This window comes from Heloderma suspectum, chromosome 2 (assembly GCF_057233095.1).
Source record: "Heloderma suspectum isolate Gila_16-S chromosome 2, 16-S_ref, whole genome shotgun sequence".
Classification (NCBI taxonomy): Eukaryota; Metazoa; Chordata; class Lepidosauria; order Squamata; family Helodermatidae; genus Heloderma; species Heloderma suspectum.
Genome location: NC_139459.1, coordinates 119,376,837 through 119,402,672, shown reverse-complemented (window position 1 = coordinate 119,402,672; position 25,836 = coordinate 119,376,837). Strand labels below are relative to the sequence as shown.

The following is a 25,836-nucleotide window of genomic DNA, read 5'->3' as shown; positions in this document are numbered from 1 at the left end:
GATTGGGAGTTTTGAATAAGCATATTTTTTATGAACCTCCATGTATTGGTTATTACAAAAAGGTAAAGTAACAATAATATAAACTAACAGGCTAAAAATTATAGTAAACTATTACCATATGCTACATTAATCTGGATGATGTTCATATGTAATAAACAATGTTCATATGCAATGCAAGCAGCGTAGGAGTGCCTTTATTGTGAATTAAAAATGAGGGTTCAGTAAATAAATACAGAGGTGAAATGTTAGGGCTTGCTAAGCAGGTGCCTTATTAGTCATTTGGGAGAGCATCTACGTTTGTAGGAAATCTTCAGATTAATGAGGCTTATTCATATGATGAGGAGCTCTTTCATTTCTCACAACATCGATTCAATAATGAAATTGGATTTTGTTTTTTGTTTTAGCAAGCTCTATTTTTGCTGCTGTGAGATGCAATAACAATAACCTCTTCTCTTATGAGCATACTATGTATGGTGGTTGGGGAGGGGTGTGTGGAGGTTGGGAGTTTTTAAAAGAAATGCCATATACCTGCAGCAAAAATCTTTGAATCCTTGGGCAGGTCTGCTATACATGTAAAAATATATCTGGCCATCTCCACACATGTGTACGTACCTAACTACTTAGAGCAATGTTAGAGGCCCTTCTTTACACCTGCCTGCCTGGAAGAGGGCTTTTTTGGTTGCAGTGCCACAGTTGTGGAATGCCCTCCTGAGACAGAATTGCTAGGCTTTCACCACACTGTAAATATGTGGCTGTTTCATACAGCATGGGGGGGGGGGGGTAGGATAGTGACCTGTTGCATTCTAGCTTCTAGCCTGGCTGATTTTATCTGTTCTGGTTGGTTGGTTGTTCAACTCTGTGCAGTGTAGTCCGCAGTGGGATGTTGCTCATGTGCCATGTGATCCAGGTGGCTTACTTTGGCTCATAGTGAGGCTGGCAGATGTCATGGTTAATAGGCTGTATATTTATCTTTAACCTTTTTCCTTGCCTAAGGATATCCTTAGAATGTTTCTGATGTATATGCACAGACCAACATCATGCATAAATGTGTGGATCCGCAGAGCTCAGCTCAGAACAGAGTATTTATTAAATGGGCTGCTTGCTGGAAGAATGTCTTGGCAGCCCAGCCTGAAAACATCTGTGGAGTAGACAGGACAGTGAGGTTGGCAAAGTGCCACAAATGTTTCATGGTTCAAAAACTGGTGGGGCCTTCGTGCTAATTGAAACTTCCCACTCGGAAGGAAGTGAAAGCAGTGCAAAACTAGGTACATCCTTCTCTCTTCTCTGCAGAGCAAAATTTTTCTCTTTTTTTTAACCCTCCCCCAAGTGTGAATGAAGAGACAAAGTTGGTGATGATAACATCCATATCTCTGTGTCTTAGGGAGTCTCTCTGTGTTTGGTGCAGTTTAACAATAGGCTAAATGGGGTCTAAGAAAAGCCATAGGAAAGGTTTGAAAAGGAGGTGTCTAGACTGCTTCATAAGAATAAGAACACCTTATTTGTATACAGTTTTTGAATACCATATTTGTATTCAGAACTGGGGTTGAGAACCTCAGGCCCGGGGGCCAACACCAGTCCTCCTGGGGTCCCAATCTGGCCCTTTAGGCTTCCTCAGATGGCCAAGCTCCCTTCCCTTGGACCCAACCCATTTTCCCCAGGCACCAATCATTTCGTGGTTTCCCAGTTTTTGTGCAGCTTCTTCCCCTTTGAAATGCTTCTCCTTAGGCTTTGTTACTGGCTGTACAAGCTTTAGGGCACAATTCTATGGCTGTTAGACAGCATTTAGACAGCCATGGGATTTTTCAGTTTCTGGGAACCCTACTCCCTGCCCTCTCCCCCACTGCCTCATAGGCAGCGCAGCTCGGCCCCAGCTCTGTGCTCATAAGAGCAATGTGGAGTGGCTGAAAAGCAGGAATTCCTGGGGTGGGGAGGGGACCACAGAAGCACCATTACGACGCTTTCTATGCTTCTCCCAGCCTCCCCCCCCCCCACTGCTCTGAGGTGCCCGGTTAGACAGCCGAAATCGGTTGTCTTGCTGCAAATACAGGGTGGCCAGAGCATGGAGGAGAAGATCCCCTCCATGCTCTGCCTGCCCTACATTGGAGAGTCAGCCGCCTCTGAGTTATGTCATATGGCTATCATATGACTATCTCCATATGATTGCGCCTACCACTGGAATGTGGCCCCCAAGCGTTTCTCCAGTATTGAATTTGGCACTTGAACTGAAAGAGTTTCCCCACCCTTGATCTAGAATATAAAAAAGTTTTTCAGCCATTCAAAATGTATTACAGTAGAACAAAGAAGAACAAATGTTTGAGGGTAGGTTATTGAAAGATGGAGTGTCTTTGTCATGTTTTGGAATGATAAATTTAAAGATAATGTATGCCTGTATTTCTTGTTTTCCCTGATCGACTTTTTGTTGTTGTTGAAAGATATATACACATGTGAGTCTTTATGCTAATTTTTAAGTTTTGTTTTATATGATTAAATAAAGATTTTATTATAGTAGTCTTGTAAATGTCTAGCTATTCACATGGCACCTTAATGTAGCTTAGTTACAGCACTGAATTTTAATGAGTTATCAAATTCGCTGCAATGTCTAGATCAGCCTTATCCAACCTGGTTCTTTCCAGACATTTTAAAAGAAAGCCTCCATTTTCTTTTTTTTTTAAACACACATTTTAGGGGGAAAACAGGGTGGGGCAGAAATTTAGCCCTCCCCATCTGGTGTGCAGTGGTCCTGATCTGAATCAGGGCTGTGTACACTTACACTAGCATAAATAAAAAGCTAACCCTCAACGACATACTATGCAATTAGTGTAACATGTAGTTGGTTCTGGGAAGAAACACCACTGAATTCAGTGGGACTGAATTAGGAGTAGACATGTATAAGATTGCGCTGTAAATGTGCTTAGGATGACGGCCCTAGTTTGTTAGCTTTTTAGAGTGAGGGGTGCATTTCTGTTTTCAGTTTTTGAGAAAATATAAACTTGCCTGAAGGAAATGGGCACCAGGTTGGTCTCTTTATTGTCAGGAAGATGTAATGGTTTTTTGGCAGATAAAAATGCAAACATTTTGAAAAGCAAAGGATTTAAAAGCCTTTGGTTTGTAATTATCCGGCAGTAAAAGACTTCAGCAATTACATCTGGAAATGACAGGGTAGGATTTCTTTTTCCACTGGATGCTTTTCTTCCCCCAAGGGATGATATCCCTCTAATATAAGGCAATAATATTTTTTTTTTTGTTCCGCTGGACTTCTTCATTGCTTATAAATGCCAAGACTAGAGATTTGTTAATGCCTGTCTTTCCTTGTCTTTGCAAAATAAGGTATCTTTGCATCAAAAACACTAGTTCAATTGGAAATGTATGGATTGTGTGCAACAAATGTGCATTAAGAATATGACCATATGGAAAGTCCTCTATATGCTACAAAGGAATGGTTGCATATTCTGTAAATTGCCCTGAGATCTTTACCAAGTAGTGGTGCCACATGAAATATAGGGCATTGTTTTTGCTGCCTTTGCAGTTTCAAGTTTGGAACTCTGTGCCCTGGAGAAATAATGGGACAGCTGGAGGACTGAAGCTAGTCTTGCCATCCAGATGGCAGGACTTGATCTATGATGTTGAACCAGTTTTGCTAAAACAGTTCCAGTATGTATCATTAGCTGCTTATTGGAAATCAGCTCGCAACAAGTATGCACAGGAAAATCTATTGTGCAGAATGTTTCATTGTTTGTGTGCAAATATTTATTTTTATAAGCCATGCATTTGATTTGCTTTTTTCATGCAAGCATTCAAGGGGGAGTTAATGTAAGGTGGTGGCTAAGACAGTTAGCTATGAACCAGGAACTCCTGATTCAGTTATTGTCTTTCCCATAAACTCAGGTAGGTAGCCTTAGGCAAGTCATTGGGTTAGATCCAGACTAAATTAGTCATGCTTTAGTCCCATTGAAATCAATTGAACTTAAGTTACTCATGACTAATTTGTTTCACTGATTTCAGTGGGTCCAACTCACTGTATCTGATTCTCAGCCTGCCACCCCCAAAATAGGTAATATTTGGATAACCCTGGCTTGCCTTACACAGGAGTTGTAAGCAGTAGTGTAGTGGAGCCAGGGCTCACAGGCATGCAGTACCCACACTTTTTTATTAGCAGGGATGCTGACATCATCTGCCACCCCCCCAGAATTCCCTGTAACCTCTGAGGTTAGCAGCAATGCTCACAGTAACTAGGGAGAAGTGTATTTTTCCAGCAACTGTATATTGCTCCTTGTTGTAATGTAAAGTATTTGGAGGTGGCTTGGTCTTCAATGGGCAATGAAGACCAATTAGCTTTACAAAAGAACTGCTCCTACCAGATGAAAACTCCTAGACTGTGTTTCCACCAGCGATTTACTCCAGCCTGGCTGTGTGGTGAGATCTCTGTGTTTCCATCATGGCCATTAAGCACCAACCCTGCATTTTATCGCTGAACAACCGCATCTTCTGAGACTGCTTATAGTCCGACTTTTCTAGCTTACCGCGGCTCCATTATTGACCTGTTTCCACAATCACACTGGGTCCGGTATCATAGTGCTGCCCATGGTGCGTGTAGCCCAGCCTTTGTGGGTGTGTTCGCTCTGACCTCAGTGACCCAACCCTTTCCCTCCCTGTTTTCTGGAAGTTTCACTGCCATTTTGGAGCAGGATGCCGAGGGACCAACTTTTAAAAAATCACTGAAAATAAGCACTAGAACACAGCCCATGACAGGGGGTGTTTTCTCCCATTGTGCTGAATGAGGCTTGCCCTCTCAATGACCACAGAAATAACAGAGAAGCCTGTCAATTCATATGGCACGTATCAAAGCCCAATTCCTTAAATGAGATTAAGCATGATCTCGAGGCTTCGGTCCATTGCCTTAGAATGTAACTCATTCACAGCTTCCATATAGAGATCCTGTGCATTAAAATGGGGGTTTGTTTCGGTCTCTTTCCCACAACAAACCCATTAGTGTCTCCTCAGAAGTAACTCCCATTGCAGTGGGTGAGGCTGAGATTCCCCCTCAGTTGAAAGGGCACACATTAAAGCCCAATTCCTTAAATGTGTTTTAAGAGATGAGGCTCCAACGAATTGCCTTAGCTCCAATGAATTGCCTTAGGAAGAAAGTACTTCGCAACTTCATTATGGCTATCCTGCATGTTACAATGGGGGCTGGATTCCGTCTTTGTCTTTACTGCTCTCTTTCCCATAACAAACCCATTAGTGTCTCCTCAGAAGTAACTTCCATTGTGCTGAATCAGGCTTGCCTTTGAATGCCTACATCAAAACTTACAGAGATTCGCCCTCAATTGAAATGGCACACTTTTAAGCCCAGTTCCTTAAATGTGATTAAGCGCAATCTGGAGGCTTTGGTCCATTGCCTTAGGACGTAACTCATTCACAGCTTCCACATAGAGATTTTCTGTGTTAAAATGGGGGCTGGTTTTGCTCTCTTTCCCACAACAAACTCATTACTGTCCTGTCAGAAGTAACTCCCATTGTGGTCAATGAGGTCCTCTGGGTTAAAATGGGGGCTAGTTCCCCTCTTTGTGTTCTCCCCCCCTTTCCCAGCACAAGCATATGTGTGTCTACTTGGAAGTAACTCCCATTGTATTCAATGAGACTTGCTCCTGAAATGCAGGTGCATCTGGACTTTCAGGGGAAAGGAGAAAGGGGGGAGAGGGAGAAAGCCTCTTTTCACAGCAAAGCTGATTCCTTTTTAAAAATCCGGTACTCCTCCATTAGCTTCTCCTTCTGTTATCCTGTAAACACGGCCGAGGAGGCGGGAACACTGATGAGGTAATCAGACCCAACCCAGACTCCACCCATCAAGAAAATAATTCGATTAGAGCTCAGTGGAAACAGCACAGAACCCCATGCTACAGCGATGATAAGCTGGGACTTTAAGCACTGTGGAAACTGGAAAAGGAGAAGATGCGATTGGGGAAAAATTGGAACTAAGTTGCAAACAAAGTGAAGCCGATAGCGTGGAAACACACCCCTAGAACTGGTTTATTGATATGGATCAACACAGCTGTGTACAATTTTGGACTGTCTTTGGGGACATTCATGATGAGCTCGTTCACTTTAGAATTTACCACTACACCACTGGTTGTAAGGATAATTGGGATAATTACATTAACCACTTCAGATATTCTTTAAATCATTGTATCAGTGCTAATTATCGCTGCCATTCTTGGGGACTAGGTTTTAGGAGATTTTAGCAATGTAATGCATGGTGCTGGTGCCTTTCTTAAGGGAAGAAAGTCAATTTAAATGACACTGAACTCATCTACAGTAGTTTGATACCTCATGTTCCTGCCATTTGTTTCTCTCATGTAGAGCTCATGAGATCCAGGCCCTGTGGCCCTACAAAAATGCCAACATTATTTCGCAAAATCATTTGGGCAGTGGTGAAGTCTTTATGTTGCTCATACAGGGTGCTTCCAGACAAGGCTTTTATTGTGCCATTGTCCTGTCCCATTCATAGAATTTTACGGGGGGATCCAGATGATGTCAGGGCCGCAGTGGCTTAGTGGTTAAGACGCTGAACTGCAGACTGGAAGTTCGGCAGGACAGCAGTTCGAGACCTGAGTGCTGCGTGACGGAGTGAGCTCCCGTCTTCAGTCCCAGCTTCTGCCAACCAGCGGTTCGAAAACAAGAAATTGCAAGTAGATAAATAGGTACCGCTTCGGCGGGAAAGGTAACAGCGTTCCGTGCACGGTGTTCAGTCATGCTGGCCACATGACCACGGAAGCGTCTTCGGGCAGCACGGGCTCTACAGCTTAGAAATGGAGATGAGCACCACACCCTAGAGTCAGACACGACTGATTGGGGACACCTTTACCTTTACCTTTTACCAGATGATGTCATCTTCCATTAGTAACCTTGCTGTATTTTTCCAAGGCTTCTTTCGTCTTTTCTTACCACACAGAAAATTGGAATAGCTGCACAATGCCTTTTGATTGATAATGCTAGGAGCTGTCCATCTGGAAGCACTCATAGACTCGTTTCACTAGTTTTAGACCAGTTGTTTTCAAACTTCCTGCCCTCGAGGAGTTCGTTCCACATCGGTTTCCCTAACAAGGAAGCCCTGCGTGTTGGCCATGGAATCTCTCAGAGGATTCTGGGGCACATATTTGGGCCCAACTGTTGCCTTGCACCAACTAAGAATGCTCTTTCAAATGTGCACAGTGCTTTCAGGGTGTGCATTGCAGAAGAAGATCAATAATGGCAGACAAAGTTGGTGGGGCAGCTTGTCTGCCATCATCGGTTTTCCTTCATTGAGAAACTCATCCAGAGTTTCTAAGGTGTCTAAGAAACACAGATTGAAAACCACAACTTTATAGCTGAGTACTATGGAGAGATAAACAAAGTAGAAAGGCTGCATAGTGTTGCTAATAGAATTTTGTTGTGGTATCTTGAACGGTTATTCTTCCATGCTCTTTATTCAGACCAATGAAAAATGCATGTTGGAGGTACAAGAGATTGTTGTCTAGAAAGGCAATTGATCTTCTTCTACAGTGTCATCCCCCCCCCCCCCCGGTTTTGCAGTCACATTCTTTATTGCAGTCACAGACCAATAAAAATATTGAGACAAAGAACAAATAAAACTAATTAAGAACAATTAAATAAAACAAATATGTTTAAAAGGAGCCTGACATTTCCCCCACCACACACTTTCATTGAAGTAGAAAAAAAACTGTTGTGCTCTCCATAATATAGGGGGAGTCATCCCTTAGGCAGAACAATACCACATCTTCGGAAGATCATCCCGTGAGAGTTCTTAGTAGGATTTTCAGTTAATGTTTGATAAATTACCTTGAACAATGTGAGCAATGTGTACTATGCTATTTCTACATTTGGTGCCCTTTTCACTGCGGCTGAATGTTACATCAGAAACCAATGTGACTAATTGAATTCACTCAGGTTGTGGCCAGTTTACTGCAGAGATACGTTAGAGGCTTGAAACTTGTGGCTCACTGACTATGCTTTCAAACAGAGTGATGATTCTAGACGCACCCGTGGTCTGTCAGGTCAGACAGCTTTTCCAGGACTTCATTGGAGAGTACGATGAGTGGAGGAAAACTTCCGGAAATGTCTGTCAAGCTGTAAAAACAGTCCAAAGGGTCATTTTCAGTTCTTGGTTGGCTTGGGGAAGATGAGAACACATTTGGAAAACAAACAAATAAAAATATTAATAAAAAATCAATTAAGCAGCTAAAATGTGACAGTATAATATGCAACCAGTTACTAAAGCTCCAGAAATCAGAGTGACCTGGAAAGCTTCCAGTAGTCAGAGATGGGGTTTCCTTTTCTTTAACTGCTTATTTCCCCCCTTTCCTTAGTTCTTAAAAAATGGTTCATAGGATTCCTAGTGAGAAATTCCCTACACGGGTTGGGCCATAGGGAGAGCCTGCCTATATGGCATCACCTGTGATTTCTGTGTCAGGGTTGGATCTGAGCCCATAGAGTCCCAAAGGAGCTCTGATTCTGAGGAGGAGATACAATCCATGGGGGAAGAACTCTCTCAGATTTCAGAGGCGCAGCTGGAGGGGGAGCCCCCCCGCTCACATTCCTGGGAGCAACAGTGACCCTGGCATGGAAAGGGAGGGACAGCTTGAGCTTTTAGACATGAGGCGCAGGCACAAACGAGAGGTTACAGGAGCCGAGCTTAGGCGCTCAGCCCAATTGGCTTGATGTCAACAGCTGCGCCCCGAGGCCCCACGGGAGAGGGGGAGACCTTCCCCTCCTATTCCTTAAGTTCAGAGAGTTGTGGTGCTTTCCCCCAAACGGAGACCAACTGACGTCCTAACTCCTAGAAACCCCTAATAGGCTGTTCCTTTGTATTTCCCCTGAGTCCCAGGCAACTAGCATCTGTAAGCTTCATTAGGTTGAATGGAATTAAAGCCTTGGAAAGCAGCCCTTTTGTCTGAGTGCTGATTCTGGCTATTGGAGGATTCAGAAGGCAACAGGGGCATTCCTGACACTCTGAGACATATGGTGCATCCCTAATTTCTGAGATCCTTTCCCTCCTTCTTTTTCTTTTTGATGAGGAAGGACCACAGTAATTGCATGTATGCTTGTGTGCATGCACCTTGAGTCACATGTTAGGTAATACACACCGGTGGAGGGGGTGTTCTAATATCCGCCTGTACCTAAGAATTTCTTGCTGGCTATTGTACTAAATGACATTTAGACCCCCCCCCCCCTTTTTTCAAATTTGGTGGAATTCCAAACCTTACAATGTAAATGTACTTCTTTTCTTTTTAATGCAAAGTACATAGCCCTGGCTGCTAAACTTTGATCTCTGTTTCAGTTCATTTGTGCAACGGAATCCTGTTGTATTAATGGTGGAATGACTACGAACAAGCTCTGTCTAGTAAAGTGACAACTTTAAAGCAGTGTAGGTGATGTTTTGGTTTTAGCTTGTGACTTTCAGGTGCTACAGACTAGCTATAAATAACTTGAAATTACTTTTGCATGAGTAATTAACCTGTCCCTTTCATTTTATTTCTTGATAAGGCCATGTTAATTTACCTTCTAGCACAACACGATTGCGTGCTCTGCTGGAGGGGATGACAGGGTGTCATTCCTTATAGTTATCCTATTATGCATGAACACTTAAGTGTTAGGTGAGTGTTGGAATCTTCATTGTCACAATTTTGTTGCAAATTGTGGAATATGGCTGCTTCCAATGAGACTTGTATTCAGGTGTGAATACCTCCATACAAAATACATGAGTGATTAATATTTAACATATATTAAATATATGTTAAATATTAATTTACTTGCATATATTGTATAAGGGTACTCCTACCCAAGTACAAAAAAGTCCTGTAGGAACTGACTCGTGGCCTTTAACTCAAAATCTAGTAGTTCCTACAGGTTTCTAAGAATCTAGTCCTCATAGCTGTGAAGCGAAACCTATTATGAGGTACTCCCTAAATGGGGGGGGGGGATGTTTGTTTGTTTGTTTTTTGAGTCCAGAAACTTCATGCAAAAATATGGTTTGGAGGAACAAAATTAAAACTGTAGAGTAATCAAGTGTCCATCTCCTGATAGAAATAATAAACTTAAGAGATTTTCAGCTATAAATGGATATAGAACAGATTACACTCCCAGCATATCAAGGGGGTTCACAGCCTGGAAAGTTATTTGTGGGATCTTATCTTCAGTAGTTTGCATAGGACAGGGGCACGTGGACCTCAGCCTTATTCCAAACCCTGCCCACTTTGGTTCCACCCACTGCTGAAATGCAGACCCTAACAGGTTTTGACTGAGGTAATATGGACCTCAACAGGGAAAAGGGAGGCATGGGGAGCGGCCACACCTCTGTGGTAGAACACATGCTTTGCATGCAGAAGGTCCTAGATTCAGTTCCCAGCATCTCCAGGTAAGGCTAGGAGATCTTGCCTGAAACTCTGGAGAGCTGCTGGTGGTCAGTGTCAACAGTACTGGGCTAGGTGGACCAGTGGCCTGACTCAGTATCAGGCAGCTTCCTGTGACATTTACTGATGCTTCTGCAATTCTTGGAGGCCTGATGCTTCTTATGATCTCTACAAGGTATCACATATTTCTGTGCGGGGCACAAGAGAAATGAAGTTCTTGCTACAGAAACAACATCCTCCGAAACCACACTATGAACAAATGTTAAGTAAAGCAATTACTTCACCTACAGTCAGTTCAAGTAATGGTAAGTTGGTTGTGTGGCATGCTCCTCTTAGGAGAACTTGGTCCGCAGATTCCTGGTGGTTCCTTGGATTAACATGGCAAACTCTAGGCTCCAGGCATTCTCTCATCCTGCCCTACGATTGTGGAATCCTCTCTCTTTATACCTCTGCATGGAACCAGAGCTGGACAAATTTAAACGAGGTTGAAAACTTATTTGTTTGAGTCATAGGCATTGGTGTATGGAGTGAGGAACAATCGGTTTGTAATTGGGTTTCAAATTGGTTGGTTCTTTTAACTGATTGGTTGTAAGTAGCTAAAATTTTGATTAGTAGTTTATTTAATGTGTAATTAGTGACTTTGTTTATATTATTGTGTTGTATATTTTGTGATTGGAATGCAGTCTGGTATAGAGCGCAATATAAATTTGTATTATTATAATATTATTATTCAAAAGTCTGAAAAGATGGCTGGGAGGTCAAAACAACCCCGCCGAAAGACCAGCTCCATTGGGCTCCTTCCTCAACTGTCACCAGGCAGCAGTCATATTAGGAGCAGCTACAGCAGACGGAGATGAGATGCGAGGAAGAGCCAGGCTCCTCCTCTTCCTGAACTGTTTCCAGCTGGTCATTATAAGAGCTACTATTTAAGCCTGCATTTGTTTTTCTCTCTCTTCCCTCTCCATCCCTTTTTTCCTTTTGTGTCATAGATTTTAGATTGTAAGCCTGCAGGCAGGGACTGTCTTGCTGTTATTGAGTGTATGTAAGCTGCTGTAGGAGCCTTTTTAGCTGAAGAGTAGGATTTTTTTAAAAATGCCTTAAATAAACAGGCGGTTTCAACAGAGGTTTCCCTCTTCGTGGCGCATTTAATTAATTTGTTAATTAAATAAATAGTAAATAAACAGCTCAGACTAAAGCACGCGGGTTCTCTTCATTTGCTAAACACAGGACATCTGCTGTGGTGTAAACAGGGGCAACTGTGAATTCAAATGTCAAAACAAGAGTTCATCCAAGTTGTTTTCCATTTCATCAATCTGGATGTGGCTCTGTAGCCTACATACTGTGTGACAGAGCCAGAACTACACTAGTGGAAGCTACATTGGTCGTAGGGATGTCAGGGAATTGCGCCACGGACTGAAATGGGATCGAATTCCCTTCAGTCAGTGCCACGGAATCTTCTGCTGAACAGCACCACGAGGTCCTGTGGAGCCAGCAGTCATGCGGCTTTTTTTGTCGTCCGCAAAGAGTCGCAAAATTTTCGTAAATAAAAACGCAGTGTAGTATATTCTGATAATAAATACGTAAATTTTTTTTTTAAGAATGAATTGTGCTCACCGCCTTGTTTGTGGGTGTTCTTTTTAAATTGAAATCCTCCATCTCCATTTACTTTCAGCCAAAACACTTCCTCTTCCTAGGGGCTTCCCAAAAGAAGGCTGTCTTAGGTGTGCCTGAGCGATAAACTATTTGTTTAAAGCAACGTTGTTTTAAAGAAAGAAAAAATCTTTTAAAATGACCATGCCGGTCCTGGAGCGGCATGGTCATTTTAAAAAGTTTTTTCTTTCTTTAAAACAGCGTTGCTTTAAACAAATAGTTCATCGCTCAGGCACACCTAAGACAGCTTTCTTTTGGGAAGCCTCTAGGAAGAGAAGTGTTTTGGATGAAAGTAAACGGAGACGGAGGATTTCAATTAAAAAAACACACATGTAAAATATTTATGAAAAATGGTAATTCTTACAGAAATTATGCATATTCACGGAGATGGCTAGGCATTGGAATTACAGTTGTCGGTACGGATTTATCTTCGTAATTTTCAGAGCGGAAAAAAAAGAGGAGAATTCCGGGGGCTTGTGAATGGCGGAACAGAGCACTGGCCGCAAACTGCGGAAGTCAAGTGGCACGGAAGGTATACAATTCATACATCCCTAATTGGTCAACACAATTGATCAGCTCGGTAATCTGGAGGTGTTCATTGTTGGTGGAGAGTGGCTCCACCAATCTTAGGGTTTTTAAGTATTAAGGTGTGGCTACTCCACCTACTTTAATTAAGTGTCCTTTTCAGTTTTAAAATCCTTTACAGCCCCTGAAAGAGAGCGAGAGAGAGAAAGCGAGAGAGAGAGTGTCCTCCAGGTTGTTTAAATGGGAAGCAGTTTGGGGTTTTCTGCCATTTCTGAACTACAAAAGTTGGCATTTGTCCTTCACAAATGAGTGTATTTATATATTTCTATATTGCCCATTAGCTGAAGATCTCTGGGCAATTCACAATAATTGTATCGTGATACAAATACACACATTCTATACGTTCCCATTATTTTTCTATCAATCTGTGGTCAGATGACAAAAAATAATTAACATTTCATCAGGTAGCTTGGGACACGGATGCATTGTGTATACTGGGAAAAACTGATGCTAAAACCAGGTTGCTCCCTTCTGGGGGGCTTTGGCAATGAAACAGGCCCATAGTGTAAATGGCATTATGACTAGTCATGACATCAACCAAACACATGAAAGAGTAAGAATCATTCCTGCTGCACGGCAAGCAAAGATAGCTTTCTTTGCTGCCTCCATTGCATCGTCAAATAGCTTTTCTGGGTTGTCTGGAGTTTGCTGTCATTTTGCCTGATACATCCTATGTTAGAACCCTCAGAGGCCTGTTTAATAATTTGGCAAGGCACTTTGAGGATAAAACCACTCGGCTTCACGCCAACTTGACTGCTGCTTTTAGTACAGTATCGGGTGCAGTGTCCAGTGCACCATCTGGTGTAGTTATATGAGATCAGTTCCAGTTGTTGAGCCCTGAGGATGTAGACAAGATGCTTGTAGCTGTTCGGCCTACAGCATGTGCACTTGACACTTGCCCCTCCTGACTTATTTCAGCTAGCCAAAGGGCAGGGGGTGGGGGGGTGAGGACTGGCCATGTGAATCCATGGTGGTGAGTGTTCCTTTGCAAGATGGAGTGGTGAACATCCGCTTGAAGGAGGTGCTGGTGCATTCACTCCTGAAAAAGCCCTCCCTAGATCCAGAGGTCTATACCAACTACTGCCTGGTCACTAACACCCACTTTGGGGGCAAAGTATTTGAGAGGGTAGGGGCTGTGTAGTGTTCTTGAAGATACAGATTATCTCAATCCATTTCAGTCTGGATTCAGGCCTAGTTTTGGGACAGAATCAGCATTGTTCGCCATGGTGGATGATCTTCTGTGGGAAAGAGATGGAAGGAATGCAACTCTGTTGATCCTGCTTGATCTCTCTGGCCACTGTAGTTATAGTCCATGCATTGGTAACTTCACATTTAGATTACTGTAATGTGCTTTAGGTGGGGATACTCTTGTGCTTAGTTGGGAAGCTGCAGCTGCTGCAGAATACAGCTGGCAGAATGCTGACTGGGATACCAAGTTGCTCGCATATTACACCAGTATCGAAGCAACTGCACTGACTGTCTGTTAGCCTCTGAGCCAGGTTCAAGGTTTTATTGCTGGCACATAAAGCTCTGAACAACTTGGGACCAGGTTACCTGAAGAATCACCTTCCCACATATAGAGCGATTTGATCACTAAGATCCGCAAAGGAGTCCTTGCTGGTTGTACTGTAACCTGCCAATTGCCATCTGGCAGCAACCCGGAAGTGGGCTTTCTCCATGGTGGCACCCACTCTGTTGAAGTTCCTCCCCCTTGGTATGCGGACAGTGCCAACTGTGGCATGTTAAAGACTTACCTTTTCACCCAGGCCTTCCCTGAGAGATTGTGCTGCCCAATTTGTTGATTGTTAGTCCTCAATTTTAAATGTTTAAATGGAGGATGTGCAATTTTTTTTAACTTTTTGACTGAGATGGTTTGTATTTGTTGTTATTAAATGTTTAATTGTAGATGTTCTATATTTTAAAGGTTTATGTTGTAAACCACTCCAAGATGTCCTTTTAGATATAGTCAAATGGCCAGCCTATAATTGATTAAATAAATAAAATAAAATTATTTTATAGTAATTTAATGGTGGAAACTTTGTAAGGGAGTCCATTTGTTTATATTAACCTGTCATCTCTTGGCAAGCCACACCACATTCCTGTAACTTTGTGTAAAACAGAGTAACTAATTACTTGGTTACTTCATTATAGCAGCCTTTCTCAAATAGTATGACATAGTTCAGCAAGAGCATTGTGAGACCATTATGCCTTCGCAGGTGGTTACATAAAGCAGCAAGCATTTAATACTCTGCAGAGAAAGACCTGTACCGTAATTAATTGTTCTGGGATGGGCCCTGAACAAAAGGACATGGCAATTCTACAATATAATCCAGTATTTTATATTTAGTTATTTAACACCAAGATTTTGAATAACAATCTTCTTCTTTTTTAACATCTTAAGGGGAACAGCATCTTAGGCAAGTCATTATTCCTCTGCCTGTCAGTCCAGTTTGAAATTGGACTGATTGACTATCCTGCTCTGGCCTGCCAGGCCCTGCCCTGATAGAACAAATTGGATGAATCCTAGCTTCCCATGGACCAATTGGAGGCCCTTAAGCAAGTCACTGTGGGGCACATTGTCTTTGAATCCCCTGCTATCTGAATTGTCTAGCTCATCCTTCTCCAACCTGGTGCCCTCCAGATGTTTTTGACTTCAGCTCCCATTAGCCCCAGCCAGCATGGCCAGTGGTCAGGAATGCTGGGAGTTTTAGAGGACACCAGGTTGGGAAAGGCTGTGACCTAGCTTGTTCTTGCTACTAGATTATAAAAATGTACCTAATTTTCCCATCACTTGGGTTGTGCTGGGGCAACTGATTTCCTTGGGTGGATTTGTTTTCCTCTTCTTCTGTTTGTTCGTTTATTTTAAATACAGCCTTCCTGATCTGGCTTTCCCCTTCCTCCCTCTCCCTGCCTCTGTTGACCCATGCTACTGAGAAACAAATGAAACAAGCCACTTGCCAATCTGGTGCTCTAACTCTGCTCCAGATGTCGAGGTTGACCGTAAGGGATAACATACATCTGTATTGACAGGGATACTGTACAAAACGCCCTCTGAAAATCTGCTTTAAAGGGGGACTTTTCGAGAAAGAAATGTTGACAGAAAAATGAAAGTTTGCTACATTAGTTGACAGAAATTGTGCGCTTTGAGGCTGTTACAGATGCTTTTCACTGTCCTGTGGAGAGCCGGCATTTGTCACGGTTGACTGCATAAAATTCCTCCAATGGAGAAGAAGGTGCTCAGTGATTTAGTTAAGAAACCGAGAATACACAAAGCAAAGCAAAACACCCTTCTTCATTAGGAAAAAATGTTGGATGTCCCAGGGTAATAACTCATACATGAAGTTAGAAGATCTCAGTGTGCCTTTAAAAGTCAGTCTTGATTTATGCCAGTTTAATAAGCTCAGTATTTTCTCGTATCGCAAGGGCTTAGCGTTTTATGATGCTCTGATTAGTAAAGCCTAGAACTGTGGGATCTAATGATGCAGTGGGCCAAGTGAAATCATGGGTTCTTGTGATGTAATGTCTGGTGAGGGGGGCCCATCATATCTACCTGGGGGAGGGACACATATTTCACTGAAGTTACTTATTTGGGGACTTTATCATAATGAGTTCCCAATGACATCATATAAGCAACCAAACAGTGGTATAATGGAACACCATCAGTGTTTTGTTGTCAGGAATAATATACCTTTCATGGTTCTAGTCAGTGGTGTAATTCTCACCATTGGTTTAGTGCAGGGGTGGGCCCTAGCCAGCATAGCCAATGGTGAGAGATGATGGGAGTTGTAGGCCAAAACCTATGGATAGCCATAAGTTATCCACCTCTCCCTGAACAATGCCACCTTTTACAAATACTGCTGTTGTGTTTTCAAACACACTCCCACAACTGAGAAGTGAGTCTAAAACGTCCAGTTTCATTTTATTTTTTAAGTTGAGAATCTAAGGAATCCATATTCTGTTTGTGACACCAAATTCTATGAATAGATGCCAAATCATGGATTCACACCCCTGGCTACCAGTCCATTCTTTTTTAACTGCTGGAGAGTTTGCTCTGTTGTACAAATGCCGTACTCTCCAGTTGTCTTGCACAGAGGCTGTCATAAGACAGATCTCAGGAACTCTGACAGAAGTAGAGAAAATGGCTTCATAAATAGTTGTTCCCAGTTCCTTGGTTTTGGCTATGTAATATTGGGTTCCCCCAGATTGACATCCAAAAGCCATTATCACAATATGGTGCCCCAGCTAATCCCTTTTCCCTTCTCTTCTCCAAGAAAAGTACTTCTGGAATGGACTGTCCAGCAGTCTCTATGTACAAGTCATCCATACACACTGACAACAGCATTTCAACAAATCCTGAAGTGGTTCATTTTCATGAAATAAATAGGTCTGTCATAATTAAATTTTTAAAGGCCAATTTTTCCTTAGGTAATTGCAACTGAAAGAGAAAACAGAATTAATTTATTTCAGGCATATTAAATGTTAGTAAAAGATTTATCTTATACACAAGTTCTTTGGAATTTCATGAAAATTGTTGCTCAAATAATGACATTAGAACTCATTAGATTTCTTTGCCGCAGTATTACATAATCTTCTTTAGTCCTTCTTGGGCCCTTTTTCCTGTTTTGTTAAATGGCTACAACCTTTTTCGCTATTTCAAGTATAAAACCTGGCTACTGCACAGACAATTGCAGTATCAAATGGTGAGTTAGTGGTAGAGCACCTGCGTTGCATTCAGAAGGTCCCTGGTTTGATTCCAGCATCTCTAAGTAGGGCAGGAAAAACTGCCTGAAACCCACGAGAGCCGCTGCCAGTCAGTGTCAACAATACTACATTGCCCAATGGTCTCATTCACTACAAGGCAGCTTCCTATGACTTGCATGTGGGAATGAGCAATTACTAATTAAACACCAGAAATGGAACTTCCATCTCACCTCACATTCCCTCAAGCCCAGTGCTTTTCAGTGGAGCTGTTCTCAAGGGATTTTTTATGCATGTGTGAACAGAATTTTATCTTTGTTCAGAGCACCTCTGAGTGTTACTCTTTGGGCCCAAAGAGTAAGACTCAGAGGTGCTCTGAACAAAGATAAAATTCTGTTGATGGCCTCACTAAATAGAAAATGTGAAGAACATTATATATTGATTTAATTTAGATTTCCATAGAGTCCAGGTATGGGTAAGTAACAGCATTCTACTTGGGAAACTAAGGTTGGAGTACAAATGCTTTCCAATGTCTCCCTGTAAGTTTATCATTGAGCAAGTTTATTCTGACCCATCCATGTGCTGCGTGACTAATCCATGAAAGACATAATTTGAGAGAGGCAGGATTCTCCTGCACATGACAATAGAACTCCTGTAAAACTGATTGGTCTATGTGTACAGAACACATAAGACCAGTGTGCTTTCCATTTTCTTTCACATGGCAGTGTCTGGAAAGTTGTGGGTATCTAGTAAGTAGTCCAGTTTATCTAACCATTTGCAGCTGTCAGGTTATTTTGGGGAGGAACAAAGTCCTGCATCACTGGACTTGTTTTCCTTGGCACTCAGGACAGACACTTCCTTTAGTAACAGACAGAGATAACTTGAAACATCTGGCTTGGAAGACTTGGCTCTTCTTAGTAGCAGAGGTTCCAGAAGCACAGCTATGTGGAATCCTTCTTAGAGCTCTGGTCTGGGAGAAAGGGAGGGGGAGGATGTTAACTTCAGTTCTTCTACAAATCCACAAGTTGTGTTTGGATTTCCCTTTAAACTAGCACATTAATCATTGCTCTTCAAGATGAGTTTTGTTTATGTCCAAGCTCATTTTGAACTTACATATTCCTTCATCAAGAAAGCCTCTTTTCTTTTCCCATCTGTACTTTTCCCCCTTCCTCGGTGAATTTTTTTATTTAAAAAATGAATAAATAAACTTCTGAAAGAATTTTCTCATATGTCAAATTCTGGGCAAAATGCTGACCAAACCTTGGAGCAATATATATAGCATTGATGGGATGGGGTAGCTTCTCCGAGAGCTTCTCCAAAATGGATTGAAAGAGGTTCAGTACCCCTGACATAAAGCAAGGGTGTGCTCTGCTACTGCTCTCTCCATGACTGTGCTGCTGCTTCGTGTCCAGCTCAGCAGATTAGAAGTAAAGCCACACCAAGGCATGGAATGCTGCACATTATAGTATGCACAAGGGCAGCACTATCTAATACTTTGGGACTTGGCCTGTAACAAATTGCCAGAAAGTATGACCACCACTAATAGGGTTCTTTTCTTATGACGCTCAACACTGCAGTTTACCCATCATGGCTGCCACATGGAGGCCATTTTAAATTGCCTCATGTGGTGGCAGCTGCTACCACACAGTGAGCTGTTTGTGTGCAGCAGCCTCATGCTGTTTTCCTGATTTTTCACATAACCCCTTTTAAGAAAGACTGTGAACTACTGCACACGGTTTCCCACATGGTGATCTAGAGCAGTTCCATAATGTATAAACCAGACTTTAGACACCAATTATAACATTGAAACATTTTCTCCCAACATCTGGATTGTTGTCTATCCTAAAGGATTTCTGAAGACATACAAACACATACCTTAGGTCAGCCTTCTTCGAACCTAGTGCCCTCCAAATTTTTTGGACTATGACTCCAAGCATTCCTGACTATTGGCCATGAGGCCTGGGTCTGTTGGGAATTGAAGTCCAAAACATCTGGAGGGCACCAGGTTGCGGAAGGCTGCCTGAGATGATTTGGATATCTCTGTACAGGAGTTATTGTGCAGTCTTGATATAGGTTTACCTGCGTAAGATCTCTAGCCGTAGGGCTAGGAGTTGAATTAGATCATCTTCAAGTTCCCTTCCAGGTCTGTCATTGCTTCTGGAAGGATAAAATTTTAGGAGTCTGAAGTGTGTGTCTGGAATGCTTGCAAATCTCTTGTGTAATAACTTGGCAATTTTAGGGGACACCATCTGGAGCCCTAGGATTGTAAACTCCAGGTTAGCAGAATCTTTCTGTCTACTGTTTTTTTTCCACAGGCTGAATCCTGGCTGAATCAGTAGCGCTGCTTGAACCAGAGCCAGTTCATTCATCCAGGAGTAAATTCTTTTCTCCTATTTCAGCAAGTAGCTGCTAGCACAGAAATTCCATAGACAGCTTTTTTCTTCTTTAATAACTACAGCTCAGTGATCTGATTTAATGCCTTCACCTTCCTTCTGCACATAGTGTCTCCCTATGCTTCTGTTAAAATAGTGATACCCTCTTTTAGAATTTGTTATTGATGTCTTCTTCTTCTTCTTCCTCTTCCTTTTCTTCTTCTTGTCAGAGCGTTTAAATATTTTGCTAAAATGCACCAGGAAACAGAGTATTAACTACATTCAGGCTGTGTGCCAGCATGGATCTTCAGTGGTGGAAGAGAGAGGTCATAAAACTAAATAAGTGAGAAAAGGTAATTTTTCCAGACAAAGATAGAAGTAAATCAATAGAGGTTGTTCTTGAGAATTGATTGTGCTTCCTGTGGTTGGTTAACTTCTAATAAGGAAAACCACAATGGGAAATATTTGGTTGCATAGCAGAATTCAGCCTTTCTGCTATGTTACAAAAGAGTAGCTCCACTGAGTTTGATATTATGCTATGTATTTGCAATTAGCACAGTGTAATTGGGAATAAATTATGAGCATTTGTGTTTAAGAAAATGTTGGGACCTGCGATTGTTGATTTCTATTTGCTAGATTGTAAGGGTTTAGATAATCCCAGAGGTCCTGTAATTTGGTAAAATGTAAATCTTCTCTCTGCCCATTGCCACGCCCCATTGATGCATCACATATTTATTCTGGAGTGAATTGACCTGTACATTCCAAAGATCAAGGATATCAGTAACGACTCATCGATTTTGGCAAAAGGTCAGTTTGTTTATTTAAAGTATTGGTGTTACATGTTAACACTTAAGCCTTGGTCCATTGTAAAGAGTTCAAAAGTGCCAAATCCCTTGTTTTGCCTTAAATAGAGCTGTGGGCTCATTTACTCTCTGTATCCTGCTGTAATTGCACCTGACTTTACTCCTGTAATTCTTCAGTAATAACTTTTACATCTGTTTCATTTCCACCCACTACGATCCCAGTGTTGTTAGTCCCAATTTGCACCTGTCCTTCTGCATCCCCACATTTCATGTGGGAACAGGCTGTCTTATACGCCTTTGCAGAATGGAGGACGCTGTGGTTGATACTGTAGGAAATTAAGAACCCTCTTCCATTTTATTAGGTTTGGCCAGGGTGGCTGCCCAACAAGCTTCACCAGCCAGCACTGTAAACAGGAAGATCCTGCCTCTCACCTTTTGGGCTGGGAGATGTAGCTAGAAGTGTTAATTAAAAAGGGAGATATCTTTAGTTAGCTCTGGCAGACCTGATACATCAAAAGTCCTCCTGTTTTGCAGATTTGGAAGCCCAGGAAAGATGTGTGTTATTGGGAGAGGACTATAGGGCTTCCAGCATCCTGGTCAAAGATGCTTGCAACTGTAGAGAAATGGATTCTGAAAGACAGCTCAGCATCAAAGAGACTATAAACAATTTTGTTTTGACTAGTAGGGCAAAAATTTGTTCTGAGTACCAGACCTGCTCATGCTGTTCCTCTTGATGCCATTTCACTGAGAGTACTTTGAACTACTGTCATGGATTTCCATTCAGGTGTATATATTATATGGAATGCTACTCCGCCTCCCTTTCAGTTGCGTCTATTCCTTTTGAGCAATTCCTTCCATTGCTAAATTCCAGTCATGAGTCTCATCCCACCAAGTCTCAGTGATAGCTTTCAGATCGTACCTGCCATCTGGTACTAAAATTTTAAATTGATATATAACATGGAACTAGTACTGGGGAAGTCCAAACTGTACACTGGGTAGGGGCTCTCCAGTGATAATGTAGTGCCATTTTTAATGAGAGAGTGTCATTTACCTAACATTTACCAGTGCAGAATACTTGCAAAAGAAATGTATTTATAGATGGGGATTATATGTAAACATGGCCAATTAGGCACATAACAGTAGCATACATGCAGTTAGGCAGCTCAGAGAAAGATGCTGAATCATCACTTTACCAGTTTGTTGCTGCCTTTCAAAGACAAACGCAATGTTAGACTGAGTTCCATAGAGTCTTGGTCAGGAACTAGCTTTTCTGAAGGTCACTTTTGAGAAGGGAGTAAGTTAGTCTTACTCAACCTGGTGCCCCCCAGAAGTATCGGACTGCAGTTCCCATCATCCCTAGTCCTGGACTGCAGTTCCCTGGGATTGCAGTCTAACACATCTGGAGGGCACCGGTTGGAGAAGGCTGGAGCATGTTATAGGAGGCCAAGGCTCTGAGGACCCGCTCCTCGTAACGTTTTCATTGATTCCACTCCCGCATACCACCCTTTTATGTCAGTGCTGGCAACTAGGGAATCAGAGGAAAGCCTGTAAGAGGTCAGATTCGCATATACAAAGCTGCCTTCTGCTGAGCCAGACCATGGGTTCATCTAACCCAATATTGTTAACTCTCACTGGGAGTGACTTTCCAAGATTTGAGGATTATGTAATATGGAGGACATGATGATTGATGCTGAAGCCAATTTTTGTCTTCCTAGTCTTGCTAACTGAACAGCATGGATTAAACATGCTACCAGTGAACCTTCACTTTTACTGATTTATAATTGACTATGATACCACTGTATTGTTGCCTTCCCTCCAGGAGCTTGGGGCAGCATACATGGCATTATGTAATTTTATCCTTACTGGGTTGAGTATGAATGACTGGCTCGAGGTCATCAGTTGAGTTTTATAGCTGAGTGGAGATTTGAGCCTTGGTCTACCTGGTCCAACTCTCTATCCACTATACCAGGGGTGGGTAGCCTGTAGGCTGCATGCACACACACACTTGACCTTGTGTGTACTCCCCACTGCCCTGAAATTTGCTGTAGCAGGAGCAAAACGATCTGCCAAATTTAGCTTTAGAACCAAGTGTCATCCTTGTTTTAAAGCTGAATTGGAGCTTTTTAGGGCATAGTTGTGTTTTGCTACTGAAGTGTGGTGGCAAGCCACCGATGGTTTTGCTGCTGCTGTGACAGTGCGGCCCACAGGAAGTTCTGGGGCCTGAAATTGGCCCCTGGATCCCCAAAGCTGCCCACCCCTGCACTACACAATGCTGCCCCAGGGCTTCCAATTGGAAAATCCTAACTGAAATAATCATCCATCTCTCCCTGCCATAGAGGGATAGCTTTTCAGTCTTCACACCACACACGGGTGTTCATAGTTACACTTGGTAGGGAAGTTGAAAAGGAGGCTCTCTCTTTCCTTGCTAGTTTATTACGGTTGTGTCAGCTAATTAATAATGGATAAGGAGGTTCTTGTGTTACTCCAAGTAAGCTGTAACAATCTTATGACACTTGGGCCCAGGAGGAGAGGAATTAATTACACCCTATTGCAGTGTGTGCCTCACTCCAGACTGCAGAATATCAAGTCTGAATTATTGCTCTGAATCCACAAAAATAACAGTGGTTGTCATAAGAGCTTCTTTTGGTTATTACCTCTTCAAATAGCAACATTCTTTCCTGAGCCCTTTCTTTTGTCTAATTTTCAAAGCTGTGTACTGGCATATATTTCTTGCCATCATATGACACTCCAGGGACTGAAATGTAATATACTTTACTAATGACTGGCTAATTGATGTTCCCAATATGTTCTGTTATATTGTATATGCTTTACCTCTAATACAGATCATTTTCAATTAATCACATAGTCCATTGGCTTTCTGGGTCCATTTAGAGTGTTTCCCAGCAGTTGTTGTGTATGGTGCAAATTCTTTAGTGTATATCTAAAATTCACAGCTCCAGCCCTCACTCTGTATATCAGAGTTTAGAAAATAATTATTTGATTATAATTTTTTTTATGTATAAGCCATTTTTAAACTTTGTCGTTTCCAAAGTGCTATACACAATTTGTTTTTGTTTTTTTATAAGATGTTTGGGTAGGAGAAGAAATGTTTTGAGTCATCTTCCCCTGGGATCTTTTTCCTCATAACTGCACACTGTGTATCATACTGTGACACTTGTGCAGATCAATTAAATTTAAGTGCTGTCAGCTATCTTTTATATCTCTTTTATAGCAATGCTGTTTAATTGACATAATATAGAGAGGAAGGATTGGAGACTCTGATTCCAGATGGTAAAGCGAAGCTGTGTAATAATTATTTTAGCATGATGTGGATATTACAGTAGGAGTTTCTGCTTTATTGCTTTTATAGACCTCTGTGTATGTTGTAACCTTGGATGCTAATTTACATGGCACAGAAAAAAATACAACTTTTATTAGCTACGCCTAATTTATTTAATATATGGTTGTAATTATATGCAGTGATGATTTGGAGGGCACTTTGTGTGAGCTGCTGGAAACCTAAGATATAAATAAAATAATTTATAATAAATAAATGCTAGCTTGTTTGAAGCTTCTGCTGCATATTGGGTATCCCTATGATAGCCTTTTTCATGAATACAAGCAATAGCTGACAACAAAGGTTGGCTCTCCATGCTGAGCTTATCACATGAAGGTGACTTCAGAAGGGCCTAGTGGTAAATAATGTGTTTTGCATGAAGAAGACCCCAAGATTCAGTTCCTGTCACCTCCATTTTTAAAAAAAGGTCATGGGCATCTGGGCTGGGAAAGACTGAGATCCTGAGGAGCTGCTCTTTTTCACAGTAGAGACTACTGGGATAGATGGATCAATGATCTCACTTCATTTATTGAAAGCATCTCATGGGAAACGTAGTAGCCTCCTCCTCCTCCTCCTCCTCCTCCTCATGAGGCAAGTCTGTCCCTTTACTCTTAGTCACATGCGTTATTGGCACTGACAAAAGTTCCAAGAAAGACGAGGCAGTTGATGAATAGCAATGTAGATCAGATCTGTGTAGTTTAGTTAGAAGCCAAAGGGATTTTTCATCTGCTATTGATTTATGTTATCCATTTGAAATGCGAACGTTGGGATCTGTTTCCAGCATCAGTAATACATTTGGGCTGACATTTGCAAATCAGTAGATGTTTGAAGAACTTGATCAGCATGTAGATTGGAATGGAAGCTCCATGAAATGTAGGAAGTGACATTTGACTTCTCAGTGTCTCCAAGCAGAAGTCTGGTGATCCATTAAGCCATAGAAATTGTACTGAAAGATTAAGATGCCCATGTTTGGTTCTCACCAGTGATTGAGAAGATGTGTTTGCTTATATCAGACAGCTAGTTTTTCTCTTTCCAGAAGAGCATTGATCTTTGCAATCACCAGGAATCTAATAGAACTGCCCTGTCAGAAGAGTCCCAATGAGCAATGGATTCTGTTGCAAACCCACGTTAAGCAATTATCCTGAAAAACTATGATCGTCCCAATTTTCAGAGGGTAGTCGTGTTACAAAGAATCTTATGGCACCTTAAAGACTAACAAATTTATTCTGGCATAGGTTTTTGTGGATTATAGCTTACTTCATCAAATGCATGAAGTGTTATCAAAAGTTTCAGACGTACACAGTACATACGTGAGCATGGTAGGGTGGGGAGAATTGTAAACAGTGAGGACAGAAGGAAATTAAATGTAGAAGTACTGGCAATCACATTATTAACAGTGGCCATTCACAAAACAGTTGCTGCAGATAGCACAAATATCCTGGCACTGCTAAACCAGTTAATATCTGTAGTGTGATTTTTAAAAATCCTTTATCCTGATTCAAGCCTCTAGCAATAGAATCAAACCTGTTTTTGAACTCTAACTCTACAGTCTCTTGCTCTAATTTCACTTCGGCCCGTTTAAAATCAGTGACAGAGTGTCCTGGGAGGCTGAACTGTATTCCCACTGGTTTGCTAATATTGCCACACAGACCCCTACTCATTAGATCCCTTCAGACAACCTGGTTATACTTGAACTCTGCTGCTAAGGGCATTTGGATATATAAACCTGAGTACAAAATACATGCATGTTATATCAGTTGTGAAGGACCGTTGCATGTGATATTTGCTGCTTGCCTCTTTAAAATACATACGAGCAGAGACTGGGGAAAGGATTGTGCACCTGCAGCACAATCTAATGTATCGTTCAGCGGGCAAGCAGTGAAAATACATGCACGCACCCTTCACAACATGCAGCATGTTGGTTATATTCCATATTTAGGTATCAGTCAGCCAAATTCTGGGGACATAAATTGTTGTAGAAA

The 25,836-nt window shown here is 41.8% G+C and overlaps 1 protein-coding gene across 1 annotated transcript in view; it reads left to right on the top strand.

The window, feature by feature from the left end:
* Positions 1 to 25,836, top strand: part of MOB3B (MOB kinase activator 3B) — a 155,565-nt gene that overhangs the window by 113,554 nt on the left and 16,175 nt on the right. The window lies entirely within an intron of this gene.